Genomic DNA, 19,609 nt, shown 5'->3' on the forward strand with positions numbered 1-19,609 from the left:
TGATACATACAGCACAGACATGGTCAAAACCTGTTCCTTCAAGGCCAGACCATGAGGAATGATGCATACAGCACAGACACAGTCACAACCTGTTCCCTCAAGGCCAGACCATGAGGAATGATACATACAGCACAGACACGGTCACAACCTGTTCCCTCAAGGCCAGACCATGAGGAATGATACATACAGCACAGACACAGTCAAAACCTGTTCTCTCAGGGCCAGACAATGAGGAATGATACATACAGCACAGACACGGTCACAACCTGTTCCCTCAGGGCCAGACCATGAGGAATGATACATAAAGCACAGACACTGTCACAACCTGTTCCCTCAGGGCCAGACCATGAGGAATGATACATACAGCACAGACACAGTTACAACCTGTTCCCTCAGGGCCAGACCATGAGGAATGATACATAGAGCACAGACACGGTCAAAACCTGTTCCCTCAAGGCCAAACCATGAGGAATGATACATACAGCACAGACACGGTCACAACCTGTTCCCTCAAGGCCAAACCATGAGGAATGATACATACAGCACAGACACGGTCACAACCTGTTCCCTCAAGGCCAGACCATGAGGAATGATACATACAGCACAGACACGGTAACAACCTGTTCCCTCAAGGCCAGACCATGTGGAATGATACATACAGCACAGACACGGCCACAAGCTGTTCCCTTTAAGGCCAGACCATGAAGAATGATACATACAGCACAGACACGGTCACAATCTGTTCCCTCAGGGCCAGACCATGAGGAATGATACATACAGCACAGACATGGTCACAACCTGTTCCCTCAAGGCCAGAGAGTGAGAAATGATACATACAGCACAGACACGGTCACAAACTGTTCCCTCAGGGCCAGACCATGAGGAATGATACATACAGCACAGACACGGTCACAACCTGTTCCCTCAGGGCCAGACCATGAGGAATGATACATACAGCACAGACACGGTCACAACCTGTTCCCTCAAGGCCAGACCATGAGGAATGATACATACAGCACAGACACGGTCACAACCTGTTCCCTCAAGGCCAGACCATGAGGAATGATACATACAGCACAGACACTGTCACAACCTGTTCCCTCAGGGCCAGACCATGAGAAATGATACATACAGCACAGACACGGTCACAACCTGTTCCCTCAGGGCCAGACCATGAGGATTGATACATAGAGCACAGACACGGTCACAACCTGTTCCCTCAAGGCCAGACCATGAGGAATGACACATACAGCACAGACAATGTCACAACCTGTTCCTTCAAGGCCGGACCATGAGGAATGATACATACAGCACAGACACAGTCATAACCTGCTCCCTCAAGGTCAGACCATGAGGAATGATACATACAGCACAGACACGGTCACAACCTGTTCCCTCAAGGCCAGACCATGAGGAATGATTCATACAGCACAGACACAGTCACAACCTGTTCCCTCAAGGCCAGATCATGAGAAATGATACATACAGCACAGACACAGTCACAACCTGTTCCCTCAAGGCCAGACCATGAGGAATGATACATACAGCACAGACATGGTCACAACCTGTTCCTTCAAGGCCAGACCATGAGGAATGATACATACAGCACAGACATAGTCACAACCTGTTCCCTCAAGGCCAGACCATGAGGAATGATACATACAGCACAGACATGGTCAAAACCTGTTCCTTCAAGGCCAGACCATGAGGAATGATGCATACAGCACAGACACAGTCACAACCTGTTCCCTCAAGGCCAGACCATGAGGAATGATACATACAGCACAGACACGGTCACAACCTGTTCCCTCAAGGCCAGACCATGAGGAATGATACATACAGCACAGACACAGTCAAAACCTGTTCTCTCAGGGCCAGACAATGAGGAATGATACATACAGCACAGACACGGTCACAACCTGTTCCCTCAGGGCCAGACCATGAGGAATGATACATAAAGCACAGACACTGTCACAACCTGTTCCCTCAGGGCCAGACCATGAGGAATGATACATACAGCACAGACACAGTTACAACCTGTTCCCTCAGGGCCAGACCATGAGGAATGATACATAGAGCACAGACACGGTCAAAACCTGTTCCCTCAAGGCCAAACCATGAGGAATGATACATACAGCACAGACACGGTCAAAACCTGTTCCCTCAAGGCCAAACCATGAGGAATGATACATACAGCACAGACACGGTCACAACCTGTTCCCTCAAGGCCAGACCATGAGGAATGATACATACAGCACAGACACGGTAACAACCTGTTCCCTCAAGGCCAGACCATGTGGAATGATACATACAGCACAGACACGGCCACAAGCTGTTCCCTTTAAGGCCAGACCATGAAGAATGATACATACAGCACAGACACGGTCGCAACCTGTTCCCTCAGGGCCAGACCATGAGGAATGATACATACAGCACAGACATGGTCACAACCTGTTCCCTCAAGGCCAGAGAGTGAGAAATGATACATACAGCACAGACACGGTCACAAACTGTTCCCTCAGGGCCAGACCATGAGGAATGATACATACAGCACAGACACGGTCACAACCTGTTCCCTCAGGGCCAGACCATGAGGAATGATACATACAGCACAGACACGGTCACAACCTGTTCCCTCAAGGCCAGACCATGAGGAATGATACATACAGCACAGACACGGTCACAACCTGTTCCCTCAAGGCCAGACCATGAGGAATGATACATACAGCACAGACACTGTCACAACCTGTTCCCTCAGGGCCAGACCATGAGAAATGATACATACAGCACAGACACGGTCACAACCTGTTCCCTCAGGGCCAGACCATGAGGATTGATACATAGAGCACAGACACGGTCACAACCTGTTCCCTCAAGGTCAGACCATGAGGATTGATACATACAGCACAGAAACGGTCACAACCTGTTCCCTCAAGGCCAGACCATGAGGAATGATACATGCAGCACAGACATGGTCACAACCTGTTCCCTTTAAGGCCAGACCATGAGGAATGATACGTACAGCACAGACACGGTCACAACCTGTTCCCTCAGGGCCAGACCATGAGGAATGATACATACAGCACAGACACGGTCACAACCTGTTCCCTCAGGGCCAGACCATGAGGAATGATACATACAGCACAGACACTTTCACAACCTGTTCCCTCAGGGCCAGACCATGAGGAATGATACATACAGCACAGACACGGTCACAACCTGTTCCCTCAAGGCCAGGCCATGAGGAATGATACATGCAGCACAGACACGGTCACAAGCTGTTCCCTCAGGGCCAGAGCATGAGGAATGATACATACAGCACAGACACGGTCACAACCAGTTCCCTCAGGGCTGGACCATGAGGAATGATACATACAGCACAGACACAGTCGCAATCTGTTCACTCAAGGCTAGACCATGAGGAATGATTCATACAGCACAGACACGGTCACAATCTGTTCACTCAAGGCTAGACCATGAGGAATGATACGTACAGCACAGACACAGTCACAACCTGTTCCCTCAGTGCCAGACCATGAGGAATGATACATACAGCACAGACACTGTCACAACCTGTTCCCTCAAGGCCAGACCATGAGGAATGATATATACAGCACAGACATGGTCAAAACCTGTTCCTTCAAGGCCAGACCATGAGGAATGATGCATACAGCACAGACACAGTCACAACCTGTTCCCTCAAGGCCAGACCATGAGGAATGATGCATACAGCACAGACACAGTCACAACCTGTTCCCTCAGGGCCAGACAATGAGGAATCATACATACAGCATAGACACTGTCACAACCTGTTCCCTCAGGGCCAGACCATGAGGAATGATACATAGAGCACAGACACGGTCAAAACCTGTTCCCTTTATAGAATCTTGTGCATTGTTAGAATGTCGCATCTCACTAAGATTATCCTTTCCTGGCTGCTATAACCTTCCCTTAATAGCTTTCTATTACATAACTGATGTTTCTTCCTATATTATCAAAGCAGCACAGACACGGTCACAACCTGTTCCCTTTAAGGCCAGACCATGCGGAATGATACATACAGCACAGACACGGTCACAACCTGTTCCCTCAAGGCCAGACCATGAAGAATGATACATACAGCACAGACACGGTCACAACCTGTTCCTTTTAAGGCCAGACAATGCGGAATGATACATACAGCACAGACACGGTCACAACCTGTTCCCTCAAGGCCAGACCATGAGGAATGATTCATACAGCACAGACACGGTCACAACCTGTTCCCTCAAGGCCAGACCATGAGGAATGATACATACAGCACAGACACGGTCACAACCTGTTCCCTCAAGGCCAGACCATGAGGAATGATTCATACAGCACAGACACGGTCACAACCTGTTCCCTCCAGGCCAGACCATGAGGAATGATACATACAGCACAGACACAGTCACAACCTGTTCCCTCAAGGCCAGACCATGAGGAATGACACATACAGCACAGACATGGTCACAACCTGTTCCTTCAAGGCTGGACCATGAGGAATGATACATACAGCACAGACACAGTCATAACCTGCTCCCTCAAGGTCAGACCATGAGGAATGATACATACAGCACAGACATGGTCACAACCTGTTCCTTCAAGGCCAGACCATGAGGAATGATGCATACAGCACAGACACAGTCACAACCTGTTCCCTCAAGGCCAGATCATGAGAAATGATGCATACAGCACAGACACAGTCACAACCTGTTCCCTCAAGGCCAGACCATGAGGAATGATACATACAGCACAGACATGGTCACAACCTGTTCCTTCAAGGCCAGACCATGAGGAATGATACATACAGCACAGACATAGTCACAACCTGTTCCCTCAAGGCCAGACCATGAGGAATGATACATACAGCACAGACATGGTCAAAACCTGTTCCTTCAAGGCCAGACCATGAGGAATGATGCATACAGCACAGACACAGTCACAACCTGTTCCCTCAAGGCCAGACCATGAGGAATTATGCATACAGCACAGACACAGTCAAAACCTGTTCTCTCAGGGCCAGACAATGAGGAATGATACATACAGCACAGACACGGTCACAACCTGTTCCCTCAGGGCCAGACCATGAGGAATGATACATAAAGCACAGACACTGTCACAACCTGTTCCCTCAGGGCCAGACCATGAGGAATGATACATACAGCACAGACACAGTTACAACCTGTTCCCTCAGGGCCAGACCATGAGGAATGATACATAGAGCACAGACACGGTCAAAACCTGTTCCCTCAAGGCCAAACCATGAGGAATGATACATACAGCACAGACACGGTCACAACCTGTTCCCTCAAGGCCAGACCATGAGGAATGATACATACAGCACAGACACGGTCACAACCTGTTCCCTCAAGGCCAGACCATGAGGAATGATACATACAGCACAGACACGGTCACAACCTGTTCCCTCAAGGCCAGACCATGTGGAATGATACATACAGCACAGACACGGCCACAAGCTGTTCCCTTTAAGGCCAGACCATGAGGAATGATACATACAGCACAGACACGGTCACAATCTGTTCCCTCAGGGCCAGACCATGAGGAATGATACATACAGCACAGACATGGTCACAACCTGTTCCCTCAAGGCCAGAGAGTGAGGAATGATACATACAGCACAGACACGGTCACAAACTGTTCCCTCAGGGCCAGACCATGAGGAATGATACATACAGCACAGACACGGTCACAACCTGTTCCCTCAGGGCCAGACCATGAGGAATGATACATACAGCACAGACACGGTCACAACCTGTTCCCTCAAGGCCAGACCATGAGGAATGATACATACAGCACAGACATGGTCACAACCTGTTCCCTCAAGGCCAGACCATGAGGAATGATACATACAGCACAGACACGGTCACAACCTGTTCCCTCAGGGCCAGACCATGAGAAATGATACATACAGCACAGACACGGTCACAACCTGTTCCCTTAGGGCCAGACCATGAGGATTGATACATAGAGCACAGACACGGTCACAACCTGTTCCCTCAAGGTCAGACCATGAGGATTGATACATACAGCACAGACACGGTCACAACCTGTTCCCTCAAGGCCAGACCATGAGGAATGATACATGCAGCACAGACATGGTCACAACCTGTTCCCTTTAAGGCCAGACCATGAGGAATGATACGTACAGCACAGACACGGTCACAACCTGTTCCCTCAGGGCCAGACCATGAGGAATGATACATACAGCACAGACACTTTCACAACCTGTTCCCTCAGGGCCAGACCATGAGGAATGATACATACAGCACAGACACGGTCACAACCTGTTCCCTCAAGGCCAGGCCATGAGGAATGATACATGCAGCACAGACACGGTCACAAGCTGTTCCCTCAGGGCCAGAGCATGAGGAATGATACATACAGCACAGACACGGTCACAACCAGTTCCCTCAGGGCTGGACCATGAGGAATGATACATACAGCACAGACACAGTCGCAATCTGTTCACTCAAGGCTAGACCATGAGGAATGATTCATACAGCACAGACACGGTCACAATCTGTTCACTCAAGGCTAGACCATGAGGAATGATACGTACAGCACAGACACGGTCACAATCTGTTCACTCAAGGCCAGACCATGAGGAATGATGCATACAGCACAGACACAGTCACAACCTGTTCCCTCAGTGCCAGACCATGAGGAATGATACATACAGCACAGACACTGTCACAACCTGTTCCCTCAAGGCCAGACCATGAGGAATGATATATACAGCACAGGCATGGTCAAAACCTGTTCCTTCAAGGCCAGACCATGAGGAATGATGCATACAGCACAGACACAGTCACAACCTGTTCCCTCAAGGCCAGACCATGAGGAATGATGCATACAGCACAGACACAGTCAAAACCTGTTCTCTCAGGGCCAGACAATGAGGAATGATACATACAGCACAGACACGGTCACAACCTGTTCCCTCAGGGCCAGACCATGAGGAATGATTCATACAGCACAGACACTGTCACAACCTGTTCCCTCAAGGCCAGACCATGAGGAATGATACATACAGCACAGACACGGTCACAACCTGTTCCCTCAGGGCCAGACCATGAGGAATGATACATACAGCACAGACACAGTCAAAATCTGTTCCCTCAAGGCCAGACCATGAGGATTGATACATACAGCACAGACACGGTCACAACCTGTTCCATCAAGGCCAGACCATGAGAAATGATACATACAGCACAGACACGGTCACAACTTGTTCCATCAAGGCCAGACCATGAGGAATGATACATGCAGCACAAATGAAGAATGTTTCAGATGTGCCAGTTTAGGTACCTGTAGGCTGACAACTGTCTCCCAGCTCCAACACTGATACTTCTCACTTGGTTGGGTAGCATTATACTAACAATTGCAGAGATGTAAAATGATCAATTTCTGGTTTCCTCTCACTCCTATGTTCTCTAAATGTTTTTTTTTATTTATGTTAATACAAAGCAATAATTGTATTGTGATTGTCTAGTGGGGGTGCATGATGCTTCCATATGTTTCTAGTGTAAAATATATAAGCTACAATTTGGTGGGGATGAGTTGTTGGGGCAGCAAACTTTCCAGTGCTTAGGGCAGAGAGCTCAGCATGCTAAGGCACTGTGGCTGAGCTCTGTAGCAATCCAAGGGTTGCAGGTTCAATCTCCAGCAAGGTCCACTCAGCCTTTCATCCTTCCGAGGTCGATAAAATGAGCAGCGCCTAGAGACCCTTACAGGTGATTAGCCGCGCTTTACAAGTACCCAATATATATATATATTTAGATATTTTTTTAGGACAGCAGAAAATCTAGCTGACAAGTTTCTTTAAAGGGATATGAAACCCAATTTTATTTCATGATTTAGATAGAGCATACAATCTTATACAACTTTCTAATTTACTTCTCAATTTTTATTTTCTTGGAATGTTTTGTTGAAAACTAGGACTGTAAGCTGAGGAGCATGCATGTGTCTGGGGCATGGCAGCAGTTTTTTTAAAAAATGTTATCCATTTGCACTAGAGGGCAACACGATTTCCTCCCATGTAGTACTAGAGATGCCTACCTAGGTATCTCTTCAACACAGAATATCATGGGAACAAAGCAAATAGATAATAAAAGTACAGTAAATTAGAAACCTTTCTTTAAATGTTCTGCTCTGTCTGAATCACAAAAGACCATGAGGAATGATGCTTTTCCTTGAATGGAGCGCCACTCTGTTGGTGAATACAGAATGCCAGCAGATGGCGCTGTAGAGTTTTGAGCCATTAATGGAAAAGTAGCTGTATTTTCAGAAACATAACCTACCTCTTGGGTGCTTTATTCTTTATTCTGCTTTGTTATTGCTGCTCTTATGCTCCATGGTTCCTCTGGCATCCACCCCAAGCAAACCTTTGGGAATAACGTGTACAATGGGGGCTTCGTGGAGGGAAAAAAGATATTGAAGATTGGTGAATTTCTTCACCCATGGGCACTTTTCCATTAAAGGACCAAAACTCTATAGCACCATCTGCTGGCATTCTGTATTCACCAACAGAGTGGAGGTCCATTCAAGTACCCATTTTTTATTTTATATCCCTTTAAGTCTCCTTTTCCATACTTTGTTGTGCTAATCTAAAAGATGTTACTAGATATCCAACAAATAACATTTTCTTTCATAAAAATGTCCTTGGTTCATATTTTCATGTTTTGTTATTTGTAACAATGATTATTTAGTTGCTTCTATGTACATAAAATTAATAGGGGGTTCACAAATGTTCTGTGGCAAAAACACCTATGAAAAACAGGTGAAAAAAAACAATAGAAATATAATGAAGAACATGAGATGTTGTTAAAAATAGATGTGAACCAGCTGGAACAATGAGAAGTGAACCAGAAATATACACAAGGTAAATATAGCATACAACAGTGCAAGTATAGTACAAGCTGTATTAGTGTTCAGATAAGATACGTTATCATTTAATAGGGAGAAATTAGACCCGTGCAACCGGATTTGGACAAATGTACAAACACAACAAATCAAAAATAAACTTTCATGGTTCAGACAGAGCATTTCGTTTTAAGAGTTGCTTCAATTTATTTTTTAGCAAATTTTCTCTCTGAGTATCCTTTGTTGAAAAGCATACCTAGGTAGCCTCATGAGCAGCAATGCACTACTGGGATCTAGCTGCTGATTGCCCATATATGTCTCACAAGCTGTACTCAGCTAGCTCCCAGTAGTGCACTGCAACTCTTCATCTTACTTTAACTATGTGTTTAACTCTGAGACAACACTTGTGAATATTATCTTTTTATGCTTTTATGCCTCTTTAATGAAAGAAAAAAAAACAACAACTAAGGAACAAAAGAATGTGATGAAAAAAAGTGATTGATTTGTTCATGCGGTTAAAACAATTATGCTAAAGGCAAGAAAGTCTTCAAATTTACAATTTTACATTATACAGCATCCAGCAGTTGATTAATTATACAGCAGTCCTTGTCAGTTGATTAATTCCTCTGTCAGCCAATAAGTATGTAAGCTTTACTTTTGTTCTTGACAATCCTGACCCCATTCCATCTTTTTTGTGCTGCTGCTGGCTTGTAGCTCAAGCACTAGCTGCTGCTATAACTTTATTTAAGCTTAAATGGACATACAACACAATTTTTTTTCTTTAATTATTCAGCTGGAGCGGGCAATTTTAAACAACTCTCCAATGTACTTCTAGTATCTAATTTGCTTTGTTCTCTTGGTATGCTTTGTTAAAAACATACCTTAGTAGGCTCAAGAGCAGCAATGCACTATTGAGAGCTAGCTGCTGATTGGTAGCTGCACATCAATGCCTCTTGTCATTGGTTTACCCAAGGAGTGCAGTTAGCAGTTTGATAATAGATAATAGTTAATTAGAAAGTTGATTAATATTGTATGCTGTATTAGACATGTGCCTTAGCATTCGGACAAATACACATTGGTCACAAAAATTGGATATTCTTTTTCGTAAACGAAAATACGAATGCATACACCAACTAATGTGAAAGAAAATATTTGCCAGTGTTAACGTGCTCTAGAAAGCGCGCTAACCCTATCCTCTTCTTGCCAGAGCCCCAGCCGCACTAACAGAAAACTTAGCACGCTTGGCTCCTAGGACCTGTACTAAAGCGAAGGCATTAAGCCAGGTGTTAGCGAAGCCAGGATCTGGCAAGCCAGAGCGCGTTATTGTAAGTATTGACGCTACAGATGATCTTTTCCCCTGTAGCTTCAAAACATTTACAGTACATTTGTTTAATGAAAATTTGAATTTTGTTTCGTCTTAAACAAAACAAATACAGAATAGTACAGGCAACAAATATTCTGGGAAATAAACTTCCTCAAATATCCGAAACTATTTTTTTTTGTGATGAACGATTTGTCTGAAACAAATCTTTTGCTAGTGCACATTTCTAGCAGAATTGTCCCTATGCTCCTGGGTTTGAGTTGCTTGGGGGTGGAGTCTTTTTAATGCAAACTGTGGGAGGGGCATGTGACCTAAAGGCAGACGGGTAGGGTTTGTAACTGGCTAATTTAGGATAAACCAAAGCATGAATAGGGAGGACTCTGTTGCCATGTATTATGTTCATGGATTGTACCACCCTCCCTTTGGGTTTGACCAGGCTTTTGACACTGACACTCTCACTGGATTCCTTTTTTCATTCTAAACTTGCTCTGAATAATTAATCACAGCTTCACCTCCCAACATCTGAAATGCTATTTTCATCTTCATCTTAAAAGCATTTGTGTTAAGTGACATATTGGATTTTTAAAATAAATAAATAAAATACTGGTATAAACTCTGTATTGCAAACGGGTAAAAGTTCAGTTTTCTATTAAAAGATTTTTTTTTTAAACAAATTGATAAATATCTGAATAAATAAATGTCCCTGCTGTTACATCTGTGTTATACATACTTTGTATATATACAATATTTTCAATTCATTTGAAAAGATGCTGAGACATTACATTTGAATACAATTATGTGTAAAATAAACTTTAGTTTAATTTGACATTTCCTTCTGTAATATAATTTTAAGAATTGTGGCTTTTCCACTGCCCTTAGACATGGTGGAATGCCCACTGAATCCAGAACTGATCCTACAACATGCTACTATGTGATTTCCTGGTCAGTAAATTAGTGCAGGTATATTTAGCTCTAATTGGTCACAGCAAAGAAGATTATATAATCATAGAGGATTTTCAAGTTATTGGTCTCTGGCTCTCTGTGTAAAAGGGTGAGAATTTTGCTAGTTAACAACAGTTTTATATGTTTGTAAAATATTTATTTGGTATATAGATCTTTTAAAACACAGAAATGAATTGCTAGTATATACTATAGGCTCCATTTATCCATTTTGGGGCCACTGAGGTGCTGGATTGCTTGTGGCGGTGCTTCTTAACCTCTCTGCCATAACAGAACTTGTGGAGTGATATAATCCTGGATGTATTACTCTGGTATGATTGATAAGCCCTGCTCTTGTGCAACTGGTTGTGTGAGAGCATGGAGCAGAGCAGCACAAGCAATGCTTGTGCAATGATAGGTATATAGAGGTGAATACCATCTTGAAAGCACTGAATATGAGAGAGCAGGCTGGGCTCCAGACTGCCATGTTGTTCCACCAACAACCCTGACAGCCCCAATAACGTCCTGACCCCTCCAACAAGTCACTTAGCTCCTCGCAGGACTTAAAGGAATTGCTTGTGTAGCCACACCCTCAGCTCTAGCTCAACCAATTTCAGGGCTTATCTCATCTCAGTCAGATGATTTAACTCTGCGAACTTTGAGGTGATGTACAGGCTAAGTAGCTGTGGTCTTAAGACTGCAGCTACCAACTAGCATTTCAGGTCAGCTCGCAAGAGCCTGAAATACTCAGGCCCCAAAGCTGCATTTGCGAGCTTCATAAATGAGGCCCATAGGCCAGGTGCATATTTTGGCCTTGGCAAATAAGGCACTTGCCTAAAGCGGTAGATTGGAGAGGGGGCAGCACTTTTTTAGTCTCTGTTGACAGGTGACTTAACTAGCACTAGTCATCTAGCATGGTTGGATTGAGCAGCCATAGGGGAAAACCATGGGTTGGTTGGTAAGTATGGTCAGGACTAACTCACATCAAGAATCCATTTGACTAGTCCATCGAGCACTACCTCCCTCAAGGTAGAACCTGGGGTGTCACCAGCAGAGCACTTGTTTTAAGTCACTCTGGAGTCTGAACACATAGGGTTGGATACGGAGGAATAGATAACTGTGTTGTGAAGTGACTTCCTCCCTCCCTCAAGATGGGACCTGCAGATTGAATCTGCAGTTTGTACCCAGGTTCATCTCCAGCAAAGCATTTGTCTGGACCCTGGGGAAGTAAGCTGCATGCTGCCAGTGTGTTTTATGGTGCTTGGTATCCTTTTTTTTTTTTACTGCTCGCTGGCCATGTGTATCCATTCATGCCCTTGTGACATCACACTATCCACCAAAAAGTCCTCCCTCACAGAACAAACTGGAGCAGCTCACCTATTTTTGTATTATACCTTCCTGCACTCTTTCTGGCTCTGTATGCAAGATTACTAGTGGTTAAATCTGTAAGAAGCTTACAGTTACTCACTTTAGGTACATAATGGGAGATTTTGCCCAAAGAGCTTACATTCTAGCGGGTATAATAAGAGACTACACATGGAGCTAACAGTTTATAGGTAACTCTGAACCTTTCATTTATTTAGCTATTGCCTTTAGTTTTCTAGGCTTTCAGCAGCTAATATTGTGTTTGGAGAAGTATTATTTCAGGAAATCTGTGTTTGGGCCTAACCAAAAATAATTATGGCCAAAAAAGGGCCTAAAACCGAGGGGGGGCAGCAGAATTTTGAGTGCTTAGGGCAGCACAAAACCACCACTGCCATAGGCTTTAGATGTAACTGCAAGAGAAGACTTAAAAAATGCTTCCTCAGACATAAATTTAATGGTTCATGCAAGTTTGGTATTAAGTATTTATAACACACAATGAATTATGACTGCAGAGCTGAGCTTAGAAGCACAATGAATCCTTCCCTGCTTGATCTGTTTGTTTTACATTATTCTTCCTAGATAAATATTAAAGCTAATTGATCTTTAAAGGGATATGAAACCCACATTTTTTTTCTCTATTTTTAGTTTAGCACCTGGGTAGCACTTGGTGATTGGTGACTAAATGTAGCCACCATTCAGCAAGTACTACCCAGAGTTCTGAACCAAAAATGGGCCGGCTTGAAAGCTTTAAATTCCTGCTTTTTCAATTAAAAATACTAGCGGCTAGATTTAGAGTTTTGTCGGTAAGGACCCGCGTAGCTAACGCTGGCTTTTTTCTGGCCGCACCATAAAAATAACTCTGGTATTGAGAGTCCACATAAAGGCTGCGTTAGGCTGATTCCTTCAGCCAATCAGAATATTCCTACCTTAATTCCGATTGGCTGATAGAATCCTATCAGCCAATCGGAATTCGAGGGACGCCATCTTGGATGACGTCCCTTAAAGGAACCGTCATTCTTCAGTTGGACGTCGCCGGATGAAGATGGGTCCGCGGTGGAGGTCTTCAGGATGGAGCCGGTCCTCATCGGATGAAGATAGAAGATGCCGCTTGGAAGAAGATGGTTGCCGGTCCGGATCTACTCTTCTTCCCGGATAGGATGAAGACTTTGGACCCTCTTCTGGACTTCTTCAGCCATCGGATGATGGATGTCTAGCCCCCTCTTGGGTTGGATGAAGATATCGGAGCCAGGACGGATCGGTGTGATAACTTATAAGTTCTGATAAACTATTGTGTAACTCACTAAATAAATATATAGCATCAATATCATTGAGACTGCTTGGGTCATCATTCAGTGGAAAGTATAATGTGAGATAGTACTTGTGTATACTGTTATTGGAATCGAATGTGATCTAATATATAGGTTCCAATAACCAATAGGATGATATCAACATGTTCATTAACATGCGTGAATAAGGTGTTTCTGGACAACGTGAACCATCTGACAAAGTTCATAATATAAAGATATTGTGATTGCTTATTAGTATGTTTTAGATGTGCCGGGTTGATTATCTTAGTATGGGCAGTGAAGAGATCGCTGTGAGTCTTCAAGTATGGGATAATTGTGACATTTGTTAATAAGTCAACTGCTTTTGCATACACCATGTAATAGTCCTGCTCATCTTGTAATACTTTATGTATGGAGATGTAAAGATGACTATGTGTAATCACTGTTATACTGATTTAAATATATCTCGGCACTCAATACCTAGGGTAGTGCTATATCGACTCGCGTGATTACACTGTTATAACAAATAATTCTCAGTTCACACAGTCCAACCGCTTGACTATACTTCCATCTATACCAGCTAGATTAACAAGTATGAATCGGTAACATGCAATTTAATACTTCCAAAGTACAATTGCATAAAGATTAATGCAATCTATTATATGGATTCCTAATATATTTAAAGTGACAGTTACATGTGAAGTATTATGCGTGAGAAGGAACTGGATGATATAGGTTATCAAGTAAAGGCAACGATGTATGTATTTCTGTGTTTCTTTATTAGTTAATATAATAAATAACTTTGATTCTATGAACGGCAACGGTCTCGCTGCAAGTGCTGTAATATGGTATTAATATAGATGACTTGAAACACGTAATGCTATCTTGGTTACATACAGTCTAAAAATATATCTTTCTCATCAAATGGTAGTTATGTATCTATCAATATATAGTTAATTATATTAATTCACTGTTATGGATCTATTCCTGTAACGGTTGCCTTGTGTTGCAATGAACTAACAGGTATAGATTTGGTGTCTGAATAGGCAAACCCAGTCTCACACAAAAAGACCCTTTTGGAATACACCCATATTAATCAACATGTAGTTCACTGAGATATCGGTAACGTGAAGATTTATGATGGATAAAAATGATTTAAATAAACATAAATGTCCCAACAATAGTACTACAATTATAACTAATCGTTTGTGCTTGGATAGGTCCACTATAGTGGTAAATGTAATATTTGATACTGCCAAAATATTGTTGCATAAAAATGAATGCAATCAGCTATATGGATTCCTAGTATATTTAAATTAACGATTGCATGTGAGGTATTGTGGGTGAGAAGGAACTAGATGATATATAAGCTATCAAGTAAGAGCAACAGTGTATGTATTTCTTTATTAGTTAATATAATAAATGACTTTGTTTCTTTGAGCGGCAACGGTATCGCTGCAAATGCTAAAATATGGTATTAATATAGATAACTTGAAACACTTATTGAATATTTTTACATGCAGTCTTAGATTATCTTTCTCATCAAATGGTAGTTATGTATCTACCAATATATAGTTGATTGTATTGATTCACTGTTATGGATCTATTCCTTTAACGGTTGCCTTGTATTGCAATAAATTATCAAGTATAGCTTTAATGTCAGAATAGGAGAACCCAATCTCACATGAAAAGACCCTTTTGGTATACACCCATATTAATCAACATGTAGTTCACTACGATATCGGTAGATGACTGGTTTATATTCAATACAGACGATGTTTATTAGCACTAAAGAATCAAAGTTAAAGATATCATTATGCTAAAAGGTCATTGGTAGTATAGTTAGGATTATGTTGTATGGCTGCATTTGCGGTTATCTATCTGTATAATCTGCCGTAGTTATCAGTATAGAGATAACCGTCTAAGTAAACACTCCCGGTAAACATTACAACAAAGAGACCCCACTATAGCCTATGTGCCACAAATTAAGGTAAAGGACTACTCGTTCCTAATATTAAAAAAGAGCTGACAATGCTCTGACACTACACCTAACGCATTTCGCCTGTATAGGGCTTTATCAGATAGTTAGATAGTTTATCAGAACTTATAAGTTACCTCACTTATTGTCTAAACAACCGCTTTGATAAGGTAACTTACAATTGGTTGTAATAAGGAGACACCCCTTACTTTTAGTTTCTTACGTGAACACTTGTACCATTCACTCAAGTTTTACATACTTGAGCCTTGTTGCCACATTGATGTACGTATAGATTATACCTTAATACTATTATTTGGGCTATCATACCCCAAAGGCCTATTTACATAACTCTATCATATTAAGGAATCTATACATGACTACTCTATCCTAGGTTTTTAATTGTAATTGTTACCCCCTTCATTTTTATTATTATTTAATAAAGGTTATGTTTTAAACTTAGGAATTTATATCCGCCCAGTGGTCGAGACAGTGAGTGCTAAACCCGCATTCTTTTGTGGAAGTGGCTCTATCACTTCCACTCCCGGCCTTATTGTTACAAACATTGTTGTAAATATTGTTGCTATTTTTTGCTGAGCAACATTTGTATCGCTTTTTAACAAGTAAGCGAACGAACATAGAAGAAATATTAAGATGCATTATTGATTCTGCAGTTGTAAAAGGTTTGTGATTTGAATTTTAAATAGAGCAGCACTGTATAATCACATACATAATTCATTATGCTGAGTAAAACTGAAGTGTTGTGTTTCAGAACTAACTTTTTTTTAACTAAGTGATTCTGTAAATGGGTAGCTTCAGCTTGCTACAGGCAAACAAATGGCTAAATGCTTACCCAGCAAAGAAATGGTCTTAGCACAGACAGTAAACACCATCTAAACCAAAAAATACCATATGGTTTTGCTATTACTGCAAAAAAACAACGTGCACTGGAGCAAACTAATGATAGAAGTTTGTGTGAATAAGTGATTAGAAAGTAGAAAATAAAGCAATTAACACTTCAACCGCTGCATTCTTCGAGGTTATTTTTGTATCTTTCTTTGTTTTTTTAAATCCAGTGCCAAGCAAATAACTGCAGATATGTTTCCCTGTCATTTTATTTTATAGTGTAATCTGTGTACATAGTTTATAAAAAAAGAATATCTATACATCTATTTATGTCTGCCTGTAAATATATATATATGTATATACTCTGTCTGTCTGTCTATCTATCTGTACATCTGTGTCTCTGTCTAACTCTATCTATCTAGTTTGTATCTATCTATCATCCATCTATTCTGTTTGTATATATCTATTTGTCTCTAGATTATCTGTCTGTCTGCCTATCTGTCTCTCTTTCTACCTGTCAGTCTCTGTCTGTCTGTGTATTATCTCCATTACTATAAAAGTGATGAGTGCTTTACACCAGTTATGTTTATACAATGAGTATGTGGTCTAAGTAATCAGTACATGAGCTGCGCTCATCACTGGTACTACTACATGTAATGCTTTTTAATCTGCAGTCCTGTATTTCTCTGCACCGCTTTCTCTTCTCTCTCTTCAGGTTGCACAGACTTGCCAGCATCCTCTCTGTATAAAGTGCCCTCTGTTCTATGTAAGGTAGCTAATATACAAAGCCTTGCCCGCATCCTCTCTATATAAAGTGCCCTCTCTTCTATGTATGATAGCTCATATACACAGACTTGCCAGTATCTTCTCTGTATAAAGTGCCCTCTGTTCTATGTAAGGTAGCTCATATACACAGCCTTGCCAGCATCCTCTCTGTATAAAGTGCCCTCTGTTCTATGTAAGGTAGCTCATATACACAGTCTTGCCAGCATCCTCGAAATGTAAAGTGCCCTCTGTTCTATGTAAGGTAGCTCATATACACAGACTTGCCAGCATCCTCTATATATAAAGTGCCCTCTGTTCTATGTAAGGTAGCTCATATGCACGTAGCTCATATGCACAGACTTGCCAGTATCCTCTCTGTATAAAGTGCCCTCTGTTCTATGTAAGGTAGCTCATATGCACAGACTTGCCAGCATACTCTCTGTAAAAAGTGCCCTCTGTTCTATGTAAGGTAACTCATATACACAGACTTGCCAGTATCCTCTCTGTATAAAGTGCCCTCTGTTCTATGTAAGGTAGCTCATATGCACAGACTTGCCAGCATCCTCTCTGTATAAAGTGCCCTCTGTTCTATGTAAGGTAGCTCATATACACAGACTTGCCAGCATCCTCTCTATATAAAGTGCCCTCTGTTCTATGTAAGGTAGCTCATATACACAGATTTGCCAGCATCCTCTCTGTATAAAGTGCCCTCTGTTCTATGTAAGGTAGCTCATATACACAGACTTGCCAGCATCCTCTCTGTATAAAGTGCCCTCTGTTCTATGTAAGGTAGCTCATATACACAGATTTGCCAGCATCCTCTCTGTATAAAGTGCCCTCTGTTCTATGTAAGGTAGCTCATATACACAGCCTTGCCAGCATACTCTCTGTATAAAGTGCCCTCTGTTCTATGTAAGGTAGCTAATATACACAGCCTTGCCCGCATCCTCTCTATATAAAGTGCCCTCTCTTCTATGTATGATAGCTCATATACACAGACTTGCCAGTATCTTCTCTGTATAAAGTGCCCTCTGTTCTATGTAAGGTAGCTCATATACACAGCCTTGCCAGCATCCTCTCTGTATAAAGTGCCCTCTGTTCTATGTAAGGTAGCTCATATACACAGTCTTGCCAGCATCCTCGAAATGTAAAGTGCCCTCTGTTCTATGTAAGGTAGCTCATATACACAGACTTGCCAGCATCCTCTATATATAAAGTGCCCTCTGTTCTATGTAAGCTAGCTCATATGCACAGACTTGCCAGTATCCTCTCTGTATAAAGTGCCCTCTGTTCTATGTAAGGTAGCTCATATGCACAGACTTGCCAGCATACTCTCTGTATAAAGTGCCCTCTGTTCTATGTAAGGTAGCTCATATACACAGACTTGCCAGTATCCTCTCTGTATAAAGTGCCCTCTGTTCTATGTAAGGTAGCTCATATGCACAGACTTGCCAGCATCCTCTCTGTATAAAGTGCCCTCTGTTCTATGTAAGGTAGCTCATATACACAGACTTGCCAGCATCCTCTCTATATAAAGTGCCCTCTGTTCTATGTAAGGTAGCTCATATACACAGACTTGCCAGCATCCTCTCTATATAAAGTGCCCTCTGTTCTATGTAAGGTAGCTCATATACACAGATTTGCCAGCATCCTCTCTGTATAAAGTGCCCTCTGTTCTATGTAAGGTAGCTCATATACACAGACTTGCCAGCATCCTCTCTGTATAAAGTGCCCTCTGTTCTATGTAAGGTAGCTCATATACACAGATTTGCCAGCATCCTCTCTGTATAAAGTGGCCTCTGTTCTATGTAAGGTAGCTCATATACACAGCCTTGCCAGCATACTCTCTGTATAAAGTGCCCTCTGTTCTATGTAAGGTAGCTCATATACACAGCCTTGCCAGCATCCTCTCTGTATAAAGTGCCCTCTGTTCTATGTAAGGTAGCTCATATACACAGCCTTGCCAGCATCCTCTCTGTATAAAGTACCCTCTGTTCTATGTAAGGTAGCTCCTATACACAGACTTGCCAGCATCCTCTCTGTATAAAGTGCCCTCTGTTCTATGTAAGGTAGCTCATATACACAGATTTGCCAGCATCCTCTCTGTATAAAGTGTCCTCTGTTCTATGTAAGGTAACTCATATACACAGCCTTGCCAGCATCCTCTCTGTATAAAGTGCCCTCTGTTCTATGTAAGGTAGCTCATAT

At 42.3% G+C, this 19,609-nt stretch overlaps 1 protein-coding gene across 1 annotated transcript in view; it reads left to right on the top strand.

The window, feature by feature from the left end:
- GRIN2A (glutamate ionotropic receptor NMDA type subunit 2A) overlaps positions 1-19,609 on the top strand; it is a 744,878-nt gene that overhangs the window by 294,161 nt on the left and 431,108 nt on the right. The gene's annotated exons all lie outside the window — the stretch shown is intronic.

The sequence above is a fragment of the Bombina bombina genome, chromosome 11, assembly GCF_027579735.1.
Source record: "Bombina bombina isolate aBomBom1 chromosome 11, aBomBom1.pri, whole genome shotgun sequence".
In the NCBI taxonomy this organism is placed as follows: Eukaryota; Metazoa; Chordata; class Amphibia; order Anura; family Bombinatoridae; genus Bombina; species Bombina bombina.